The sequence below is a fragment of the Thalassophryne amazonica genome, chromosome 13 (assembly GCF_902500255.1).
Source record: "Thalassophryne amazonica chromosome 13, fThaAma1.1, whole genome shotgun sequence".
Classification (NCBI taxonomy): Eukaryota; Metazoa; Chordata; class Actinopteri; order Batrachoidiformes; family Batrachoididae; genus Thalassophryne; species Thalassophryne amazonica.
Genome location: NC_047115.1, coordinates 27,979,108 through 27,995,040, shown reverse-complemented (window position 1 = coordinate 27,995,040; position 15,933 = coordinate 27,979,108).

Here is a 15,933-nt window from a genome sequence, read left to right as displayed (position 1 = left end):
ACAACCCCAGGTTTCTTTTCAGCACTGTAGCCAGGCTGACAAAGAGTCAGAGCTCTATTGAGCTGAATATTCCATTAACTTTAACTAGTAATGACTTCATGACTTTCTTTGCTAACAAAATTTTAACTATTAGAGAAAAAATTACTCATAACCATCCCAAAGACGTATCGTTATCTTTGGCTGCTTTCAGTGATGCCGGTATTTGGTTAGACTCTTTCTCTCCGATTGTTCTGTCTGAGTTATTTTCATTAGTTACTTCATCCAAACCATCAACATGTTTATTAGACCCCATTCCTACCAGGCTGCTCAAGGAAGCCCTACCATTATTTAATGCTTCGATCTTAAATATGATCAATCTATCTTTGTTAGTTGGCTATGTACCACAGGCTTTTAAGGTGGCAGTAATTAAACCATTACTTAAAAAGCCATCACTTGACCCAGCTATCTTAGCTAATTATAGGCCAATCTCCAACCTTCCTTTTCTCTCAAAAATTCTTGAAAGGGTAGTTGTAAAACAGCTAACTGATCATCTGCAGAGGAATGGTCTATTTGAAGAGTTTCAGTCAGGTTTTAGAATTCATCATAGTACAGAAACTGCATTAGTGAAGGTTACAAATGATCTTCTTATGGCCTCGGATGGTGGACTCATCTCTGTGCTTGTTCTGTTAGACCTCAGTGCTGCTTTTGATACTGTTGACCATAAAATTTTATTACAGAGATTAGAGCATGCCATAGGTATTAAAGGCACTGCGCTGCGGTGGTTTGAATCATTATGGAGTTCCACAAGGTTCTGTGCTAGGACCAATTTTATTCACTTTATACATGCTTCCCTTAGGCAGTATTATTAGACGGTATTGCTTAAATTTTCATTGTTACGCAGATGATACCCAGCTTTATCTATCCATGAAGCCAGAGGACACACACCAATTAGCTAAACTGCAGGATTGTCTTACAGACATAAAGACATGGATGACCTCTAATTTCCTGCTTTTAAACTCAGATAAATCTGAAGTTATTGTACTTGGCCCCACAAATCTTAGAAACATGGTGTCTAACCAGATCCTTACTCTGGATGGCATTACCCTGACCTCTAGTAATACTGTGAGAAATCTTGGAGTCATTTTTGATCAGGATATGTCATTCAAAGCGCATATTAAACAAATATGTAGGACTGCTTTTTTGCATTTACGCAATATCTCTAAAATCAGAAAGGTCTTGTCTCAGAGTGATGCTGAAAAACTAATTCATGCATTTATTTCCTCTAGGCTGGACTATTGTAATTCATTATTATCAGGTTGTCCTAAAAGTTCCCTAAAAAGCCTTCAGTTAATTCAAAATGCTGCAGCTAGAGTACTGACGGGGACTAGAAGGAGAGAGCATATCTCACCCATATTGGCCTCTCTTCATTGGCTTCCTGTTAATTCTAGAATAGAATTTAAAATTCTTCTTCTTACTTATAAGGTTTTGAATAATCAGGTCCCATCTTATCTTAGGGACCTCGTAGTACCATATCATCCCAATAGAGCGCTTCGCTCTCAGACTGCAGGCTTACTTGTAGTTCCTAGGGTTTGTAAGAGTAGAATGGGAGGCAGAGCCTTCAGCTTTCAGGCTCCTCTCCTGTGGAACCAGCTCCCAATTCAGATCAGGGAGACAGACACCCTCTCTACTTTTAAGATTAGGCTTAAAACTTTCCTTTTTGCTAAAGCTTATAGTTAGGGCTGGATCAGGTGACCCTAAACCATCCTTTAGTTATGCTGCTATAGACGTAGACTGCTGGGGGGTTCCCATGATGCACTGTTTCTTTCTCTTTTTGCTCTGTATGCACCACTCTGCATTTAATCATTAGTGATCGATCTCTGCTCCCCTCCACAGCATGTCTTTTTCCTGGTTCTCTCCCTCAGCCCCAACCAGTCCCAGCAGAAGACTGCCCCTCCCTGAGCCTGGTTCTGCTGGAGGTTTCTTCCTGTTAAAAGGGAGTTTTTCCTTCCCACTGTAGCCAAGTGCTTGCTCACAGGGGGTCGTTTTGACCGTTGGGGTTTTACATAATTATTGTATGGCCTTGCCTTACAATATAAAGCGCCTTGGGGCAACTGTTTGTTGTGATTTGGCGCTATATAAAAAAATTGATTGATTGATTGACTTTTGCACAAATCATTGTTCAGCATTTCAAAAATACATTGTAAGTCCCTTCGGCTGCTCCCTTGTTTGCATTCAGGGTCGCCACATGCAAACCCAAGATGGATTTGCATGTTGATTTGGCACAAGTTTTACACTGGATGCCCTTCCTGATGCAACTCCACATTACATGGAGAAATGTGGCAGGGGTGGGATTTGAAACCAGAATGTTCTGCACTGAAACCAAGCGCATTAACCACTTAGCCACCACCCCTGCATTTCAAAAATACATTACAAGCTAAAATTTACTAATTCTGATGTGGCACACATAAAAAAGGACAAGGATCTTGAGTCTTGATTTCCTTTTTAGCATAAGAGTAGGCTTGTTAATTGTGCCCATGTAAAATGTAGTACAGTACAGTATTACTGAAGGTTTTATTAATTTATTTTAGAATGGCAAAAGCAGATGGTCACCCCACTGAGTCTGATCTGCTTGAGCTTTCTTCTTTAAAAACAAACAAAAAACACCCAAGGAAGCTTTTCCTTATCATTGTCACCAATGTGGCTGCTCATGGGCTGGGTACAGTTTAAACCTTGCTCATGTGTAGCACCTTCAAATGACTCATGTTGTGATTTGGAGCTGTATAGATAAATTGAAACTGATTTGAATTCACTTTTTTTTTCTCTCGCAACATGTGCCCCTTCTTGTTTATGCTTTCTTGGTTGGCCAGTCACACTCTTCTGCCAGCTTCTTTCCATCATCTCCTTGTGATCCAACACAGACAGACAGACAGACAGACTAGGATTTGGATGGTATTTAGGGTCAAACCCGTGATATCCCCCTTTTGCTTTCCTTTATTAATGGTCTATTTAGCATAGTGCCGATGGCAGTAAAGAGAGAGCTGGGCATTCATACCTTCTGACTAGATATATTAGCAGGTAATGTCCTTAAAGAGGATTAGCGGAAGGAAAGGAGAAAGAGAGACAGAGTGGCTGAAAGCGCCGCGGGGATGGCATGGCAGTAAATAAGCAGGTGATAGCAGGGATGACAAGAGAGCTTATGGTGCCTCTGGCTATGGACAGAGGATTAACAGCCATTGTGAATTCTCTGGTATCCTGACCTGAATCATGTGAGATCTGTTTTTGTGCGTTTGTTTATCAAGAAAAAGGGGGGAAAAAAGAAAAAGCAAGACCTTTAGACAACCTGCCAGCCACATATGAAGAAGTGATTCACAATAACTCCTATTTTTTCTTTCTCCTTCTTCTTCTTCTTGAATTATCAAGGTCAGTAGATGGTTTATGAAACATGGGTCTCTTCATGGTTAAATTTTTATTCTGATCTCATCCAGTCAGTCAAGAATGTGCTACGGTTAAAGGTCAAGAGTCAGAACAAAGCAAACAGATAATGTGTTCAGCACTTAACCTGTCATTTACTCATCTACATTCCTGAATAGGTATGACCACCTTTTCGTTGACCTTTGAGGATGTCATCATGTTAGGGCCAAGGCCAAAAATCAGTTCTTGAGCAACAAATCTGATGTGTTTGTGAAAAGAGAATGACACTGAACTGGGAAAGAAATGTCAACAGTAAGTGAACCCACTTACAATTAAGGCTGTTAAGAAAATCAATATAACTACATTTTTCTCCATTATTTTTTCAGCAGTACTGTATGGATTTTCCTGCCCATAATGATACATTAAACTGATTTAAAATTTCCTTAAATTCCCTCTAATCCCTGTGATTAGTATGACCTCCACTCCAGTAGGTGTTGCTATGGGTCTAGGCTAGTAGGCTTGTTGGCTTCCGGCACCAGTCACCTTTGGTATTATTTCAGAGGTGGCATCCATGGTGGAATATATAAACTTCAAAGCTTACCAAAGGATGCACATTCATTTTAAAACCAAAACAAGAAGTAAAGATTTAGATAAAGCAAATGGCATTTGCAAGCTTTGGTAGAGTGCTAAAACCCAAAATCAGGCACACGGTAAATATGATAGAGCACACGGTAAACATTATGTAGCTTTGTTTTCATATGATAAAATGCCATCTGCTGTAGTTCATGAACCAATTTGTGCACCATGCATCATGCTATCAGGATAACATGATGTAAATATTAGACTACCCAGGTGAACACAAGAAGTTGTATTCTCAGCACTATTTTAAAATTTGCAGTAAATTATGTTGCTTATTGGCACTGCATCACAATGCAGTTATATTGCAACAGATGTATCGTGATACGCATCTTGATGCTTATTGTATCGTGATATATCTTTCGTGAAGCTTATTGTTTCGTGATAGAAATCATGATGCTTATTGTATTATGATTTGTGTCATGATCCATATTGTATTGTGATATATCTATCGTGAAGCTTATTGTATCGTGATAGAAATCATGATGCATATTATATGGTAATATGTGTCATGATCCATATTGTATTGTGATATATCTATCGTGAAGCTTATTGTATCGTGATATATCTATCGTGAAGCTTATTGTATCGTGATAGAAATCATGATGCATATTATATGGTAATATGTGTCATGATCCATATTGTATTGTGATATATCTATTGTGAAGCTTATTGTATCGTGATAGAAATCATGATGCTTATTGTATTATGATTTGTGTCATGATCCATATTGTATTGTGATATATCTATCGTGAAGCTTATTGTATCGTGATATATCTATCGTGAAGCTTATTGTATCGTGATAGAAATCATGATGCATATTGCATTGTGATATGTGTCATGATGCATATTGTATCGTGATATATCTATCTTGAAGCTTATTGTATCGTGATAGAAATCATGATGCTTATTGTATTGTGATATATATATCGTGAAGCTTATTGTATTGTGATATGTGTCATGATGCATATTGTATCGTGATATATCTATTGTGAAGCTTATTGTATTGTGATATGTGTCATGATGCATATTGTATCGTGATATATCTATTGTGAAGCTTATTGTATTGTGATATGTGTCATGATGCATATTGTATCATGACATTTCTACCGTGAAGCTTATTGTATTGTGATGTGTCATGATGCTCATTGTATTATGATATATATATCGTGAAGCTTATTGTATCGTGATAGAAATCATGATGCATATTGTATCATGACATTTCTACCGTGAAGCTTATTATATTGTGATGTGTCATGATGCTCATTATATTGTTATATATCTACCGTGAAGCTTATTGTATTGTGATAGAAATCATGATGCATATTGTATTGTGATATGTGTCATGATTCATATTGTATCGTGATATATGTATCGTGAAGCTTATTGTATTGTGATAGAAATCATGATGCATACTGTATTGTGTTTTGTATTGTGAGGTTCTTGCCAATATCCAGCATTATTCACAATGTTTGAGATGTATTCAGTGCACAAATCACCCCCCAACACCAGATTTTGAATCATATGATGCAGAATCCATGAAATGGGATGAGTAAAGAAAGCGAAGTGGAGACACAGAAAAGGTGAGCGAGCGAACAAGGCAGTCAATGAGTGAGTGAACCAATGAAACTATAATCAGCCAGTCTACTGCAGAATGATATATTGTTTTACAAGGTGAATCAACCTTTCATTGTCCCTGCCTCCACCCTCCTAGCTTCCTTATGAATAACGTCCTGAGGCCTTGGCTTGGCCCAGCTAAGCTCTTTTGAGGAGATTTGATCATGCAAAGATGACATTGAGCGAGAATGGGTCACTGCAGAATCTGCTTTAGCCACAGTCTGCTGGAAAGGAGTCAAGTGGAGGGCAAGCACCTGGGCTAGCTGACCTTTAGCTGGAGAGAGGAAACAGAGCGGGAACAGGCTGCAGAGATCCACTTTACCAAGAGTCTGTGTGCAAATCTCAGGTTTCGGGGATGAGTAAGTGATGCGTTTCGCACAGCATTTTTCACTCACACCTCTTTTACTTATTTAAAAGTGAGTTTTGTATTTAGGATGGCCGACGTGTCGTCTTTTTCGGATCTGGAATCTTGTTAAAAGTGCACATGGAAAGTGCCAAGACATTCCTGCGAGCATCTCTGTGCTCAAGCAGCGCTGGCGGCATGAAAGGAGCTTTGTGTGCCGTGTCATGCTCCATGGCCAATTGACTTCTTTTCCCATTAATCAGACGCACTGTTTACCTAATCTTTCATAGCATTTCAAAATCATTAAAACCAAGAGGATTATCCTAGTATTTCTGACGGTGTTGCTTTACCACAGATGCAGGTGCCGGTGATAACATTTCACACACACACCCCCCCCCCCCCCCCCCCCCCCCATCTCGCTCAGTTTCCCCTTGTTTCTTTCTTCGTCTTTTCCAGTTTTCCCTTCCTCTCTCTTCAGCCTGCTGCTCCATACCTCTTCCTGTTTCTCAGCTTTCTTTTGTATCCAAGGATTACTTTCTGCATGATCTAAATTCTTAACAGTGCAGCCTCTCCCTTCTTACCGATGGACAGCTCGACCCTCCACTCTGAATAAATAAAGTATTATTGTCCGATTAAAGCAGATTAAGCAGATGGAGCAGGGAGTTGATCTGAAATTGGGTTGAAAGCTGCACTTATGTGAATTCTTGACTGCTTCCATAGTGTACACTTTGTGCCGCTGAGCAGGAAGCTGGTCTGGGTTAAAGGAGCTGCGTTTCGGAGAGTGTATCTTACTGTAGAGCTAAAAGAGGAAATTGTGAATTGGATTGCACTTAAAACCCCTCTTTGTAAAAGGAGACGAGCCGCGAAGTTCAGTCACATCCCAGAACGGTTGGATAGGGTCTGTAGGTAGGCGTATAGGTTGTTGCACTACAGCACATGTCTCCTGAGGCCGCTTCAGTGGTCCTGCAACATCTTCAACTCAAACTCAAAGAAATATTGCCCATGCAACACATTTAAATGTTGACATGTAGAAATCCAGTTTTGTACAAAATCCAAGCATATAACAAATGAAAAATCAGTATAAAGGAAGAACTGTGTCAATATTTGGCAGCTCTACAGCATCTTTGAGCCTGAGTCAGGAAAAGTAGGAAGTGGTTCTCCATTTTTTTTTTTTTTTTTGCATTCTGAGATGCCAACAATTCTCAACAGTGCTTAAACTTTTGACTCACTGATTGCAATGTTGAAAAATGTTGGTTTCTCAAAATGCTAAACATGGAGAACCATACCTTACTTTTTCTGTCAGGCTTAAAACTTCTCAATCGCCCTCTTGTGTGTGTGTGTGTGTGTATATATATATATATATATATATATATATATATATATATATATATATATATATATATATATATATATATATATATATATATATATATATATATATATATATATATATATATAAAACCCTGTACTGCTGCACACTTTAAGATGTGTTTGCAGGGTTTTTTATGTTCACCAAGGACGTAATAAAATCATCTGCATTTATTTATTCGTCTGTCTGTCTGTTCGCAGGATTACATCAAAATTACTGCATGGATTCTCACCAAATCTGCACCACAGATAGATATTAGGCCATGGAAGACTCCACTGAATTTTGGAGGTGATCCAGATCCAGATTTCAATTTGTACGCTTCACTTTGTCAGATGTTGAGGATTACATCAAAACTACTTAATGGATTTTCACCAAATTTTAGGCCTTGGATAACTCCATTAAATTTTGGAGGTGATCTGGACCCAGATTCAGATTCTAGATTAGGATATCAGTTTGTAGACCTTTAAGGATTATGTCAAAACTACTTCACAGATACAACATCATGATATAAAAGCAGGATCAGGAAGATAATATTTTCTTTCACCTTGTGAATTAAATAATCAGATTGCAACATCTTGATTAGTCAGACCATTCTGGATCAGTATGCAATTATTGCAGTGTTGAGGAATCTAGATCTATGTAAAGTCCGGGTCACGAAGTGAATCATATATCTGTTATTTTGAGTGTTCGTCAATCGTTGGCGGACGTCAGAAATTTTGGATTGCTCTTGTTTTTGGAATGTGTTGCTTCCCTTAAATGCAGGAATGGGTGTATTTTAACAAATGAAATGAAGTTGACCACACTAAACATGATATATTTGGTTCATTCTGTTTACAATGAAACAGAAGTCAAAGTAAATGTAAGATTCACTGTGGGGGTTCTTTTTTCCTCACTTTTGCATTTTCCATATCGTTCCAACTTCTAATTTGGGTTTGTTGTTGTTAAATAGACTAAGGCAATCACACAAGCGCATGCCTCCAGTGGCACTGCTCATGTAGAACTTTTTGGAGCTGCTAGAAACGGTATATGAATCTACACTCAACAAAAATATAAACGCAACACTTTTGGTTTTGCTCCCATTTTGTATGAGATAAACTCAAAGATCTAAAACTTTTTCCACATACACAATATCACCATTTCCCTCAAATATTGTTCACAAACCAGTCTAAATCTGTGATAGTGAGCACTTCTCCTTTGCTGAGATAATCCATCCCACCTCACAGGTGTGCCATATCAAGATGCTGATTAGACACCATGATTAGTGCACAGGTGTGCCTTAGACTGCCCACAATAAAAGGCCACTCTGAAAGGTGCAGTTTTGTTTTACTGGGAGGGGGATACCAGTCAGTATCTGGTGTGACCACCATTTGCCTCATGCAGTGCAACACATCTCCTTCACATAGAGTTGATCAGGTTGTCAATTGTGGCCTGTGGAATGTTGGTCCACTCCTCTTCAATGGCTGTGCGAAGTTGCTGGATATTGGCAGGAACTGGTACACGCTGTCGTATACGCCGGTCCAGAGCATCCCAAACATGCTCAATGGGTGACATGTCCGGTGAGTATGCCGGCCATGCAAGAACTGGGACATTTTCAGCTTTCAAGAATTGTGTACAGATCCTTGCAACATGGGGCCGTGCATTATCCTGCTGCAACATGAGGTGATGTTCTTGGATGTATGGCACAACAATGGGCCTCAGGATCTCGTCACGGTATCTCTGTGCATTCAAAATGCCATCAATAAAATGCACCTGTGTTCTTCGTCCATAACAGACGCCTGCCCATACCATAACCCCACCGCCACCATGGGCCACTCGATCCACAACATTGACATCAGAAAACCGCTCACCCACACGACGCCACACACGCTGTCTGCCATCTGCCCTGAACAGTGTGAACCGGGATTCATCCGTGAAGAGAACACCTCTCCAACGTGCCAAACGCCAGCGAATGTGAGCATTTGCCCACTCAAGTCGGTTACGACGACGAACTGGAGTCAGGTCGAGACCCCGATGAGGACGACGAGCATGCAGATGAGCTTCCCTGAGACGGTTTCTGACAGTTTGTGCAGAAATTCTTTGGTTATGCAAACCGATTGTTCCAGCAGCTGTCCGAGTGGCTGGTCTCAGACGATCTTGGAGGTGAACATGCTGGATGTGGAGGTCCTGGGCTGGTGTGGTTACACGTGGTCTGCGGTTGTGAGGCTGGTTGGATGTACTGCCAAATTCTCTGAAATGCCTTTGGAGACGTCTTATGGTAGAGACATGAACATTCAATACACGAGCAACAGCTCTGGTTGACATTCCTGCTGTCAGCATGCCAATTGCACGCTCCCTCAAATCTTGCGACATCTGTGGCATTGTGCTGTGTGATAAAACTGCACCTTTCAGAGTGGCCTTTTATTGTGGGCAGTCTAAGGCACACCTGTGCACTAATCATGGTGTCTAATCAGCATCTTGATATGGCACACCTGTGAGGTTGGATGAATTATCTCAGCAAAGGAGAAGTGCTCACTATCACAGATTTAGACTGGTTTGTGAACAATATTTGAGGGAAATGGTGATATTGTGTATGTGGAAAAAGTTTTAGATCTTTGAGTTCATCTCATACAAATGGGAGCAAAACCAAAAGTGTTGCGTTTATATTTTTGTTGAGTGTATAAGCACACACTTGATTGAGTGGCTGCTGGTGATGCCTAGGGTTAGTCTGTGATTAGCTGGTCCATTCGGATGCCATTAGAAGCCATCTTATGAAAGGAAATGAGACGTTGTTTTTTCTTTTTCAAGAGTTCCTGAGCTGTGTGAACATTTCGACGTGTCTCCTGCATAATGGCTACGGACACTACTGTCCACATACGTTCTGACAGAACACAACAAAAAGACTGTTGTGCTGGGACACGTGTTAAAGAGGGCATGCCAGTGTCAGTCCGGTGCAATTTTGAAAGTATATCTCCAAGCAGCATGTGACCACCATAGTTGGCTGAAGTTCTGAGCTATTTGTATCAAGATAGCTGAAGAATCTAGAACCGTAATGCTTAAAATGATTGCCCAACCCCTCTTGTTACAGGTAGGAGGTTTGAAAAAAAAAATGGAAAACTGATGAAATAATCTAATAAGGTCCTATTCAGGTCTTTTTTTTTTTTGGCTTGCCAAGGAGTTGACTGTACGTTTAGATGAAAGGGTTTAATTGGAAATGATAACCTGCTGACAGAGAGGGTCTGTCAGCACACACGACCTGGCTGTCTGTCTGCCAGTACTGCAACAATATCCACAGGGAGATTGGCAGATAGAAACTGCTGTCAGCGCCCCCCAAGCTCTGCACTTGTCTTCGCTTTGGCTAGGCTATGTTGTGCAGTTGCTGCCAGTGTGCACGCAGGCCGAAAGAAGGGCTGAAGGAATAAGGACACAAGGAGATGAGCGTCAAGGAAAGCCAGACTGCTTTCAAGCCATCAGAGCAGTTCAACAAGATCCGGGACATCAAAGCCACTTAAATATTTTTCATTCTTGGGTCCACAAAATGCAGGATGATATGACAGACACACAATAGGGCCACAGTTTCCTCTTGGCCTCTGCAGTAGTGTTGACATGAGTAGAAAATTAAGTTATCACCCCTTTTTAAAGTCCAGACGGCTGTCAGACAAGGCTCAAAGGCACGGAGGCAGATTCAGTGCTTACAGCACTGAATGATTTTAAGTTGATTTTTTTAAACTACTCCACTGACGCACATCGGCGCCACCTCGAACGACGTGCACAGACAGATGTACTTGCCTCAGTTCTTCAATATCACTGCAGGGGGCAGTGCTGCAGTACAATAAGCTACAGTGCAATACAGTGGTGCATAGAAGAAGTCCAGAGGGTAAACACTTTCTAACATGTTACCTGCATCTTATTTCTTCCTCGGAGATGATATAATTGAAAAAGAAAATGTTTATCCAGGATTATTCATTCATTTTCTGTACCCGCTCACTACAATCAAGTGTCGCCAGGGGTTGGAACCGATCACAGCAGTCATAGGGTGTGAGGCGGGGTCCAACCTGGACAGGATGCCAGTATGTTACAGGGAGCCATATACTTAGAGAAATTAAGTCAAAAACATGGGGAACGTAGCTTGATTTCAGCTGCTAGTGATAAACACTCAGAAACATCACGCCCCTAAAATAAATGTGGAAAAACATAATTTTTTACAGTGTGAAATCAGCGTTTTTTGTGGATTTTGATGGTTAATACGACGTAACGGTTAAAAAGTGTGTTTTGCAAGGATGTAGTCACATGATGATTGTTGCTTATTAGGTGGACAGATTTTCCAAAGATAATATTTTGAGGAGGAAAGTGAGAGGGTTTTTTTTTTTAATGAGTCCCTCTGGGACAGAGCAGAAGTGAAGCTGACCACAGCGCGAGAATGGTCTTAAAAAAAAATTATCCTTAAACTTATCCTTTCCCTTGTGAACTCTAACAAAGTGTGTCAACTTTCCCAAAGAGTGGAATCTGCTGTGTTTGTGGTTTGTGTCACGCTAAGCTAAGATGCTACATGCTGGAGTCTCGCTGATGAACCAACTTCTGTGGTCACGAGTCGGAGAGTCGTAGAACAAGTGATGGCTGTTCGCAGGAGAACTGTGATGTGGATCAGCTTCCAGACATTTTGTGTTATTGGCTAAGCTGAGCTAAACCGATCACTAAGCTAAGGGAAGCTACCGGTGTGGCCAACCAAACGCCCCCCAACAATTGGTCCACCCTGCCTTCATTGTGCATGCGTCATTTCGGCACGTCAACTTCGTCATTTCTAAGCATCAGCTGCGATCCACTGATTAACACCTTGTTTCTGCTTCAAACTGCACTCCAGTCATCATCTATCTCAGTGACAGATATCTGAAGCTTTTGTATAACAATCATTTCCACATAAATTTAGCATTATTTCGTAATAAAAGACGGCGGACCGATCAGATCGCCACAGCAGCAAGGCAGATGTCTGGTGCCTATGTCATTTTGGTGTGTCAGTAGCAAAATGAGGCGATTATTGCCTGTTTTAGGTCCCAAATGATGCATGCGCAGTGAAGGCAGGGCGGACCGATTTTTAGGGGGGGCGGTATTTGGTCTGCGACACCGGGAGACGTCCAAAAAAGGTTGTAAAGGAATGCCATTTTTCCTGTGGTGAAAACACAGCACCACATGGTAGAGTTCTACATGGCCCTGTGTGTGAACACAGCGGGAGTGAAATCAGACACCACTTTCAAGCTATGTGATCATTATTATTTTCGTGCTCCAGTGACGAAATGATTAAAATTTTTATGACTGGGTTTTTTTTAACTTGCTATAACTAACCCTACCCCCAACCCTTACCTTAACCATAACCTAACCCTACTCCTTCCCCTAACCCTAACCATAACCCCCCCCCCCCCAACTCCCGCATCACTTTTAATTTCGTGCAGCTGTCACAGAATGTAGTAGAATAAATTTGTCCTTCCATTACGAACATTTTGCACTTTTTGTGACAATATCACGATCCAATAGATTAGTGTATATTTCATGCTGCAGAATCACAACATGCCGTGAGACTGGGTTGTATTATTCAGTCTTATTGAGACGTATGCAGTGGGTTTTTTTTTTAATGCAATTTTTTCAGATGCTGTTTGGCTAATTTTGTTTTTATCAGCTACATCAGGATTTGAACTTAAAGAATTGAAAGTACTGATTCATAATCTGGTATATCATTTTTTTAATGCTAGTGTTGATTGGAGTGCAATATGCCCTTTAAACTTTGGGAGAACATGTAAACACCACCCAGAAATGACCAGGTGGGAAACGATGCCACAACCTTCTTGCTGTGAGGCAACAGTGCTGACCTCGAAGCCACTGTGCTGCCTGTACCAAGAATTAATCTGGAATTCTTATTTAATATAAATGTCAAGCTTCTCAACTGTCTTGTTTGTCACAGATCATATATTTCATGGTCACAGCTGTAACATTTGATGGATTTATTCTGTCAAATTCTTATGATACAGTCAGAATATTGATGCATGTAACAGTGAGTACTCAAGTGTGGCAAAGGGTTCCCAAACCAAATGATCAGCCCAGAAATGATGAACAAATCTTGGGAACATAGGACAGCAGTAAAGGTCTGTAACAGGGAGGCAGTCATGTGGAACTTGAGTTGGAGCACTGAAAACATGAGGAAAACACTTTAAAATCCTGCAAAGTATGTAACAGAGGAAAACACTATTATATTACTATATTAGAATAATATTACTTTGACAGAAAATCATCATTGGGATCAACTGTGGAATTACTAACTGGACACACGTGAGACAATGACACTTGGTGACAGCTGAGGGCACCAGAGGGATAAAGCAGAAAGAAGACACAAGAGAGAGAGAGATCCAGGAACAGGAAAGAAAGATGGAGAGAAGGGATGTGAACCCAGAGGTTGGAGAAATAATAAAACACACAAATTGTAACATTACAGAGACAATTAACAGTGAAGGAGAATTAACCAGTTAACATTGAGAATAACAACAATACATGGAGAACAACATTGTTTCTGTGTAGGCTCTCAGATTCAAGCTTCTCTACTATGAAGAACAACACTACAGACAGAGTAACATGGAGAATAAGCCCAAACACCAAAACCTGACCCATGCCATTAGCAACAAACAACGAACCAGAAAACACAGAGAATAATCTTACAGACAGAATAATGTGGAGGTCAATCCAAAACAGTAATGATATGACAGAAAGTTTGGTATAGTCTGTGTCTAGCCTGGCACAGCCAGACTAATTCACCAACTGAAAATGTGAACGGAGCTGTACCAGACAGGTGTGTTGGTTTCTCTGGGGGCAGTGTGCTGGTTTCTCCTGTGCGAATCTTCAGTTTGCTCTGAGCGTGCTTGCACTGTCTGTCTTCATGTTAGTCTGTTTGTGGTTCCTGACTGTGTCTTTTCCCATTTAGTGTGTTCCTCCGTGTTCTTTGACTATTGTTCAGCAATTTAGCTTCCCTCTTTTGTTATTGTTGTGCATCTGATACTGCCGCACGGCATGATCGTGCATGTGTATCATGCAGTGTTAGCACTCACTCTCGTTTATTTGTTGTGTTTTCCCTCCATGTTGTTTTGTTCACACCTTGCACTGTACTGGTTTCTCTGTGTTATGTACAAGTATATTTCTCAAGTCGCACTCTACACGTTTCTCTCACTCAGGTTTTGATTTCAGTTTCATATGCTCCCGTCCTTCCTGCATTCTCTTCCTCATCTTTGTGTTTTCCTCACGTCATCACTATGTTTTCTGTTTATTATTAGTGTCCCCCCATATTTCCATGTTTCCATGACACCTCTTAGTTTTGTGTCCCATTTTGGGATTCCTTTTGCCTGCTGAGACTGTTGTATTTTCTGATTAAGCCTATATTTGGATACCCTTATTATTCCCCTTTCAAAAGACTGTCGCAGAGTGTTTCACTCGTGTTTTGACCTTAGACCTGAATTGAGGGCTGGTTTACCGTTTTCCCTGCTTCCCTGTGTACTGACCTCTGCCTGTCTGTTTTACCCAGTGTTCAGCCTGCTGTTTAATTGAACTATCCCAAGCGACAATAAATTGTGTTTACGTTGTTCTCTGCATTGGGGTCCACTGCCTAACGTGTAACATGAACTGCTTCCTGAACACTGTAGGATATTGTCAGTATAAGAAGGAATTTTATCTCATTCTCACACAAGCACATAAACTGTGGAAGAGATTCACATCAAAAAAGTGATCTCTGCATGGAAAGGCTTAATGATGCTTTTGACATTTAGTTGCTATTGTGTGGAGTCACATATCTCTTCAGAGATGTGTTGGGGAATGTCCTCCAGTCAAAAGTCTGACTTCCTTTTGCTCTCACAATTGTTTGGAAATGACAGAGTGAAGCTTATAGTTAGGGTTATGTGCGTAATAGCTTTAGTGACATTCACAAACATCTCAAATACAGTTTCTGCTGACATGGAGAATGAGAATCATTTAGCAGAGGAAGAGTCATTTTTGTGTCCAGTAAGAAGGAAATTTTCAAATTACCAGTATGTAAATGGCTTTAGGTGTAAACAGGCTCAAACATCCTGTTATTTCCTGGACTGCAAGTGCTTTGTGTTACTGCACAGTATATATATGCGATTTAAAACTTACAATAAATGTGCATATTGGGAATTCATTTACATACCAGTAAATATAGTTGTTTATGGAGATATGCAAAATGAAATACAATATGGAAAGCAAGGTTAATTATTTTACCAATTACCAATTTAATTATTGGGGTCACAGTCATTGGGGTCATTGGGGTGAGGTTATTTGCATCAAACCTGGCACGCATCTCGAGGTGTGTTACAGAATAGCAAGGTAAAATTTGCCAAAGTATTCAATCATTGGGGTCAGGGTCATGTCTGCCTTTTTGTTGGCCTACTCCTCCCGTCCTTTTGTAGATTTCTAAAAAAGTTAATGTCACTGAAAGTTGACCACAAAACTGACCTAAATAATTAATTTCTGCAATGGTCAAGTAATTTAATTTTCAAACTGATTTGGACCAAATTTGGCACACATTTAGGATTTGAGAATTAACCCTGGCAAG